We start from the raw sequence: 9,167 nt of genomic DNA on the forward strand, positions 1-9,167 counted from the left end.
ACCAAATTCACACTCCTCAAATAAAAAATGAAATATTTATTCTTTTGGAAGGCACCTTGTTTAGAGATTAAAAACGTTGAAATTAATGATAAGAGACAGGAGACTACAAACAGTTGATAAATGAAGTTAAATATGCAGAAAGAAAAACTAGGATTCTGAAAATATCATTAACCTAAGGAGGAAAAACCTAAGCTGTGACATTCTTTTGTTAATTGAGGAGGAAGGTAAGATCCATCATTATGCAGATAGCTGCAAGTATTAAAACATTTTTGGGTTGTGTCTGAAAAGAAGCTGAATAGGGCTGTGGCTTTCTGAGTAGCCAGGTGGCAGCTGTGTCCTAGGTAAACCTGCTTCATCTCCCTTGCAGAATTTTTCCCTTGAATTTCTTCCATGTGTTGTTCAGACACTGCTGTTTCTTCAACAACAGGCTAAACCAGATCAAGGAGATTACTTGGAGCTATCAGAAGTGGAAAAAAAAATGCAGGGGGATTTTTCAACTGGGTCATCTTCCATATACAATCCAAACTTTGTGTTTTATGTCAAAATCAAGTTCACTGAAATACCATCCAGATAAGGGCATTTGGTTCAGGAAGGGTGTTTGACATCTTGTCAAGCATCTGACACCTTGTCAGATCGTCACTGAAAAGCTATCAGAAATACATTCTTGGATTATCAGCATTAATTGTGTTACAACTAGTTGTCCATCCACTGGGACAATGTTTTTCATACTTCTGGTAAGTAAGAAGGAAGCATCTGCGTGAGGAAACTAGGAAGCAGACAAAAATATCTGCGTCAGAAAAATCTCTTGGCAGATTGGTGGGGAGGTGAGGATTCATCACCATACATTAAAAGGACTTCTAATGAGAAAGACCAAGAAAATTCTTTTCAGCCCTTCAATAAGGCCTTTATTTTGACTATGCACAGTCACTATAAGATGCATCAAATACAGTAACAGTGACCTGAAAAACAAAGTTGCAAATATAACCTTGCAAATATAGCATTAGTGAATTTGCAAAAAGACCTTTTTTTTGTACACTGTCAGTGGTCTGGAAGAAGACAAGATTATTGCTGATATAATGTATAGATGAAATAAAAATGCAGAAGTGCTAAATGGTAATTTTGAATTTTTTTCTTGATTGATTTTTTGAGTTTTTGTTGAGATCTCAAAAATATCATCCTTGCAGGGTGGTGAATTTTAGAAAGTTACAGTAGAAAGAAATGCTGGATTTTATGTAATTTAGTATTTACATTTATTGGAATACAGTACTGGCAAGATTTTTGATCTATAACTATGGAAAATTTTAATACAGTTACAGAGATGTTACCAGTTTTTGTATGAAGACAGAGGATGCTGTTACTTCAATATTGTTTATTTATTGATTGTCTGATACTTTGAAGAATGTACAGCAAATGTTCATGGTTTCAGAAGAGTTATTGGAAAGATCTGAGGCCTGAGAACTGACTTATTGAGAGACGCAAGAAAAATCTGGTCACATTAATCTTTGTAGAAATATAAGAAGAGTTTATTTTTGCACAATCTCTAGCAATTATAGAAGTAGAAAATTAGTACTAGAGGCCCTCTTAATCTATCAGAAGGCAATGAGTTTCAATGATGGTGAAGAGAGAAAGCTAGAAAATTTGTATCAGAAATGAGGCATTTTCTTTTAACAGTGTGTGCTATTGATGTTGAACGAGCCTAACAGATGATAGAGTAGATTCTTCATGCCCCTGAATTGTTTACTTCTAAATTACATGTGTTTCTAAATAATAAACATCAGCTAGAAGAAAAGCTATAGGACAAAATAAATACTTGATGAAATTCATTTTTCTGTATAGAGCAGGTATAATTGCTATTCTTAAATTAAAAACATTAGTTTGTGATCTTGAGTAAGAAAAATAATATTTTATACTTTTTAGGATTAACTGGGCATCTTTTGAATACACTTGAGCAGTTTTTGGGGGGGGGGTTTTAAGGCTATTGAAAGCAAGTTCAACCTACCTTAAGGGTTAAACAAATACAACATGCTGTCTTAGATCCTAACACCTTTTCACTTCTGAAGAATAAACAATAAATGGACATTAGCCTTAAAATTTATTTTTTTAAACTCTCTGTCACATAGCTCTCTCTGTTCTCTGAACAAAGGGAATCCAGTGAGTTAGATTTCAAAAGAACTCAAAGAAATGACATCTCAAAGAAATGGCCAAATAACTTGGAACTTTTCTCTCTCTCTCTCTCTTTCTCTCTCTCTCAAAAAAGCACTTGAAGAAGGATGTTTGTGACACAGTTTTTTTAATATATAGCCAAAGTGCTACCTAGAAAACAACTGAGGTAATTCTGAATTTTAAGAAACTCTGTAGGTCTCAGGCTGAAAGTCAAAATGCGGGGAAGTCATAGAAATGATGTCCATCCTTTGTACAAAAAAATCAATTATTTAACTTAGCAAAACAGTGTGAGAGTACTTTCTGGTTGTCTTTAAACTTGTTTTCTTCTCTAAATTGTGTACAAGTCAGCCATCTGGGATAGCTAATTTGATGGCTAGTTGAGTTTGCTTCAACGTTGCCCTTTTTAACAAGAGCTCAGTCTTAATTATGAAGCTGTAAAATGGCAAAAGTTTTAGCAGATATGGCATTTAGATATTTGGTTAATAATGGAACAGAATACACATTTTTAAGAAAAATAATATGCAGAATAATAAAACCGGTTATCTTAATATTTAATCACTGAAGAATTAGAAAAATAATTATTATTGCCTATCTAAGGAGCCTACAACAGGGACATTCAAAGTCTTGTTTACATTCGTGGTAACTGAAGAGATTGATTAGGAGCAAGGTTAAATATGACAATGAAATACCTGCAATTGTCTTTATCACAGAGGCAATATAAAAAAAAAATCCCTAAGAAACAGACATTCCCAAAGAATACTACAAAATGTCTAAAAATTCAAAATCTTGAGGACTGTCTTCAAAAGGTAATTTATTAGTTTTATTTTTTTAAACCAGGAGTCGGCATTGTGATTTTAACCATATTTAATTAGTGATTTATCTTATGCATTGTAGATATCACACTATATTCTGTTCTTTTAAAAGATTTCTGAGAGAATGTTGTATTTCAACTTCAGTCTGATTTGTCAGGTAGCAGTCCAATAGTGGATATCTCCTGTAAAATTTATGCACTTGAATTTTTAAAAAATATAAGTAAATACATTGCATAATCACAGAAATTAATTAGCCCAACCAGAATTAAATAAAATTAATCAAGTAGTTATACAGACTTTTTGGAGTCAGAATAATAGTACTATTATCTAATTGTGTCTTTGCAGATAATGAAGATATAACTCTGTTTTTTAGGATTACAAATCAGAAATTTCTTTTACATATAAATTTAATAAATCTTTCCAAATATTCTGTTCACTGAAAATAAAATACAGATCACAAGTAGAGACATGTTCAACATTTGAAATCTGAAAATGGAGCTATAATTTACGTTTGTTAAATGATAGATAACTGAATCAGGACATCTGGTATAATGTACAATAATTTCTAATATAAAACATGAGCTTGTGATGTTGAAAAATCAATACAATGAAAAATCCTCCAGACTTGAAGAATGTGAGCAGATCATACAGGAACAAAAAGCTGAAGCTGCTAATATACTTGACCAACAGAAAAAAAAAATAAAAGTCTGTTCTTGAAATTGAAAAACTAGACAAGACCTTGCAGTCACTGCATCTGGATGTAATAGCTTCCTAGCAGAAACACAAAGTGGAACTTGCTCAGCTAGAACAGCAGATAACACAGCTTGAAAGAGACCTTACAGATGCCAGGAATTTTATAGTCAAAAAGATCAGGTATGTTTTTGCTCTGAGAATGAGCAAAACAGCTATCTCTTTAGAAATCTCATTGCAAATGTGAAGAGCTGGGCATGCACTACCTCATGCACATTTGTAATGAGTTCTGTGGAAAAAATACTTTATCACTAATTTTCTAAGTACGTACTTCTCTGGGTTTTGTCTCTAAATTCAAGATACGTTAGAGTTTGTGATAGCAATGCTGACAAAATGCATACTGATAAAAATAAAATGAGTGCAGTAATATGATTTCTGTTATGTTTGCAGATATTTTTTATAAGTGTGTTTGCCAGTTTCAACTGTAAAACCCATTCATATACATTTTCAACAACAGAGATCTACCTTTGTCATAGCTTTTCCTGGGATAAAATGTACATAGGCCCAGGAGTTTTATTTACTCTTTTCACTTTTCTCTGTGGATGCTTTCTGCACAAAAAATGTTCAAAAGTTAGAAAGGTTTGGGTTTTATTAATAGCATGATATCTCTATCAATAAACTACACAATGAGCAGAAATAATTTCTACTTGTTTGGGAACTTTGCCAAATACATAATTTCAATTAGCAGTGACAGCGTTTAGAACACTTTGATTGTTTCTGTTGCTAATATTTTGTTTTGGTTTTTTCACTAGTATGCTGAAAACAATAAAAATCATCAAGCCGTTAATTTTTGACCGGGTTTCTGAACGAGATGTACAAGGCATCTGCAGACAGCTTAGAAATCAACTAATGAGGAAGTAGTGTTGATTGTTTAATTTCTGATCTTTTGTTAAACAAAAAGAATAACAGAAGGGAATTAACATCCCAACAATCTTTTCTGTGTAATTAGAACCTTTTTGTTATTTACCAAATAAACAGAAAGAAAAGGAAACATATTACTGTGGCAGGATATTATACCCTGTCTATTATATTTTGCACACCTGAAAAAATATGTTAATACAGATAATTGTTGTCATGTTAGCATCACCGGTTTCAAGCTGTCTGAAACAATTTTACATTCTCAATAAGGAATATTTAACATTTGAACCAAAAACAGTGCAGCACGAATAATTAAAGGCTTAAGTTAAATACATAGACAGTCATTTAAATTTAGATCTGCAATAACATTTACTATTATTCTCTAAGGCTTTGACTGTGCTTGACAGAAACAAAGTACTCTGGGATTAATTTCAAGAAATGGTGCCAACTGTGCGCAATTTGCTGTAATTAAGACATGAAAGAGTACTAAATATTCAGATTAAAAGAAGCATGATGGAGCATGATAGAGAATCAAGGTGTGGCACCAAGCCAATAAAGCACAGTCAGTCATGAATGCTCAATAGTGATTGATATGAAACTTATGCCTACAAACTTGTAGCATGTACTTAACAACAGTGCATATAAGAATTAAAATCATAGCACTGTGTCTTAAGGAAAAGGGCCTTTCTAAAACCAAAGTCCAAAGTGTGTATGACATCTTCAAACAATAACAAAACAGTGCCCAATAAGGCATTTTACACAAATAAGATGTTTAAACAATGAATGGCAGGAAAAAAAAGGTAGAACAGTAGTTTCTTTCCTTTGGGATATCCCTATGCTTTGGGATATCCCTATGGCTACATCAACTTACAGCATTCACCAGAGTGCCAAATGAAAGAGGTCTGTAGCAGTTGGAACCAAGAGATTAAGTACTCCCCTCCTTTTTTTTTATTCATCAAACATTTTCCTTTTTTTTTACAGGAAAAGTATTCATTTAGATCAAACTGCATTTCCCATTTTTCTCTCAGAATTAGATGGAATATTTCTTCTTGCCTTTGAACTTATAAGTATTGATTAATGATGTATTTATTGTAATACTGAATCTTTTCTTCAACAGACTTTTTTAAATTAAAGTCCTTGTAACTTTTTGATCCTAGAGGAGATGTGGGTACTTGACCCAATTGCTAATGAGGTGCTGTATAATCTCATGTATCCTATAGCTCAAAATAGCAGGATGCAGTATAAAAAGTACATCATAAAAGGCCCTCTTGGAATGCTTTTTGTCTTCACAGGCAATACGCAAAAGAGATGACCTTCTGAGAAAGTCGGAAGCTGATTTCCTGCAGGCAAGGGAAAGTATCAAAGCAAAAGTGGCTGAGGTGGAGCACCTTGACAGTGTGGTCAAGAAACTGAAAGCCAGTATCCAGGACACACAGAAAGAAAAGAATCAGACAGAGACAGAAACCACCATACTGAGAACTGAGATTCAGCAGCTAAATCAGTAACTGCAGGGTGTGCATAAGCAGTGCAGAAAGGCAGGTAATAATATACAAAAATAGTAATATTACAGAAATAGGAATTTTGTACAGTCTAATGGAATAGAAGTTTCAATCATACGGGCATATGATTGTTGCAGTAAAATGAATATAAAGGGTTCCCTGTTCAGCTCTAGAGTGAATTTACAGAGACAGACTGTGACTTCATCAAAACAAAATAAGCACAACTGATTTTTTTTTGTTAGTTCTATTTCCATCTTATGATCCTTGTATTAATGTGGTGAAAACTCTGTTTCTGTTCCAGAACACCTGTTCATTCATTAGCAATGCAAAATGTAATTTGAACCTAACAATTTTGATATCATTCTTAATATTTTAGGTGACTTTTTAAACCGATACGATTAATCCCTGTATAGATAAGTTAACAGATTTAGCTGTAGTGCATTAATGAGTATAGATTCTTTTTCAATAGAGTAGTGTACACAAAAGCAAAACAAGATGGAAAAAACAAGGAATCATTTCATTATGGGCAATAAACTGCTTTAAATAATTTTTGGTTGATACTTTTGGCTCTCACACTGAACATGTGTGCTAGAACTAGTTCTCAAAATAAGCAAATGCAACAAGGAAATTGCATTATTAATATTTTGAAGTCACAGTATAGTAGAGCTTGAAATATACTACTTTTACCAAATAAAATATTAATGAAGTCATTTGGAACATAATAGACAGCCTGTGTCAACCCCTTAATTTTCTCTTCCACTATTCACAACATTGCCAGATACGTGTTTCTGGATAAAACCCCCTAGAGGTCTGCTGCAAATTCTTTTTCAATACAACCAGATCATTGCAGATAATTGTATTACACAGGGTATTGATCCAAAATCGTTGTGCACCGGAAACATCTGAAAAAACATGATTATAGCTTTCTGTTTATTGTTCGTACATCATATAAGCAGGCTTTTGTGTGAATCACCTGTAAGAAAGGCAAGGTGGAAACATCAGAGAAATTACCTCTTTACAAGAATCTATTGATCACTTTAAATCAAAGAAGTATGTTTGACATAAGATTACCTGCCAGTTTGAACATTAGGTACACTATGTTATAGCCTGGGGCAGTTGTAAGTCTGACAAAGGGATTGTAAATAAAGCATGCAGCTGCTAGCGCCTCTGGCTTGGGATCAACCAAGGCTCAAGTCCAAGGCATAGGTAAACTTAAAATAATTTAACCCTTTTTTACCAAGACACATTGTGAGTTAAACCTTACTAATAAAAGTAGTGACTTAATCACCTTTTGTATGTTTAAATTGCTATGCAATTGCAAAAAACCTCGTTGTTTGATCTGTTTACAAATCAAAGCAGATATAAATAAAATAGATTTTGGTAGATAATTCCATTTCCACACAACAGATCACAGCTCTAAACTACTTCTAAGAACTTCTAAAGCATTGTTAAAGATCTGCTTCTGAATATTAGAGACAATGCTATATCATAAAATTGACAGGGACTTAATAAATTCTAAAATTTAAATAAACTTCATATGTTTTATAAAAGATTGTCTTCTGAACAAAAAAAAAAAAAAAAACAAATCAAGAATGGAAAATCTTTTAATGGCAGAGGTTAATATTACATGCAAAATATTTACCCTTCTTTTGATTTCAAACCCAGATTGAATACTAGGAGCCCACAGATAAATAATATTATTCAAATAATTAGTCGTATTTGTTCCAGTGAGACCATCTACCACACAAAAGTTATTCACTGACGTATTGCAGAAATGGGTCCAAAATGCACTGACAAGTAGAATATTTTATATATTATAATTCTTATTGAATGATGACAGCTTAGGTTTGACTTTACCAATATTGCTCATTTTTTAGATATGAAAGAAAAATCTGTTATAAATTGTTTTTATAAGCTGTACATTTTTTAAACATGTTATCATAATAACTGTTTAACTCATTAGTTCACAGAGATTTGGATTTGCTTGATATTCAGTAAAGATGAGCTCTGTGTGATATGTACTGCTTGTTCAACATTTAGCTGTTAATATTAGCTGTGTACCTTTCTGAAGCACAAATTTAAACAGTTTATATACAGTAATTTTACTCTTGGAAATGGTGACTGATATGTTTTGTGAGAAGTCCGATTATGTTACTGTAAATTAGAAAAGAACAAAGCAAATTTTTACATAAGGAAATTGATTTTCTGAATATTCTGAATTCATAGAGGAAGATATGATAGCTGAATTTAGATCCTGTGCATATGGTGAACGTTGTCAGACATTAAAGGCAATGAAAGCAGAATCATGTTAACAGAGCACAAATGTTTTTCTTTAAGGGATTCTATCAATCTGAGCATGAAAAATACTGTTTTCTGGCTTCATTGAAGTCTGGTGCATTATCACTTTTTAATATTATACTAGATCACATTAAAACCAGGGTTTTTTACATAGGACCACGTGAATGTCCCTGTTATTATATTTATTGAATTGCTATAATGAAAAGATTCTGTATTTCTTAGATTTTTCTGGTGTCAGATTTAAAAACAATTTGAATACTGCATAATGAAGGAATTGCATGCTAATGTTTGTTGTGAAGTACTTGTTTTAATGTTTCGTTTTCTTCCACGATATCCTAGACCTGTTAACAACATGTGCCTATACGTCTGAAGCAATATATTTATGAAAGAGTATAAAAACAAATACATGTGTGTGGATTTGTGTCTGTGAAGGAACACATACACCTGCACACTAACACAAGCTCATGTGTGCACATACAAAGGGCTAAATATTTAAATTAAAGCCTATGTACATATATCTTTTAGGAAAATGGTCAACAAAGAACAAAGGAAAAATGTCTTTGTCTTAAATCACTTATTTTTCTGAGAGCTGGCAGTGTACAGCTTTGGTTTCTTTTGGTCTGAGGAAAGATTGCCATCTATTGGATGACCTTGGGAAAGAACGAGTTTTTACTATGTATGTGCTCTGTAATTCATGAAGAAATATAAAGAAATTGAAGACTTCAAGTTTAAATTGTATATGTTACTATTGTTAAATGGTGTAAAAGCTGCTTTGTTTTTAAAACTG

This window comes from Lichenostomus cassidix, chromosome 2 (assembly GCF_008360975.1).
Source record: "Lichenostomus cassidix isolate B80296 chromosome 2, HeHo_3.0, whole genome shotgun sequence".
Classification (NCBI taxonomy): domain Eukaryota; kingdom Metazoa; phylum Chordata; class Aves; order Passeriformes; family Meliphagidae; genus Lichenostomus; species Lichenostomus cassidix.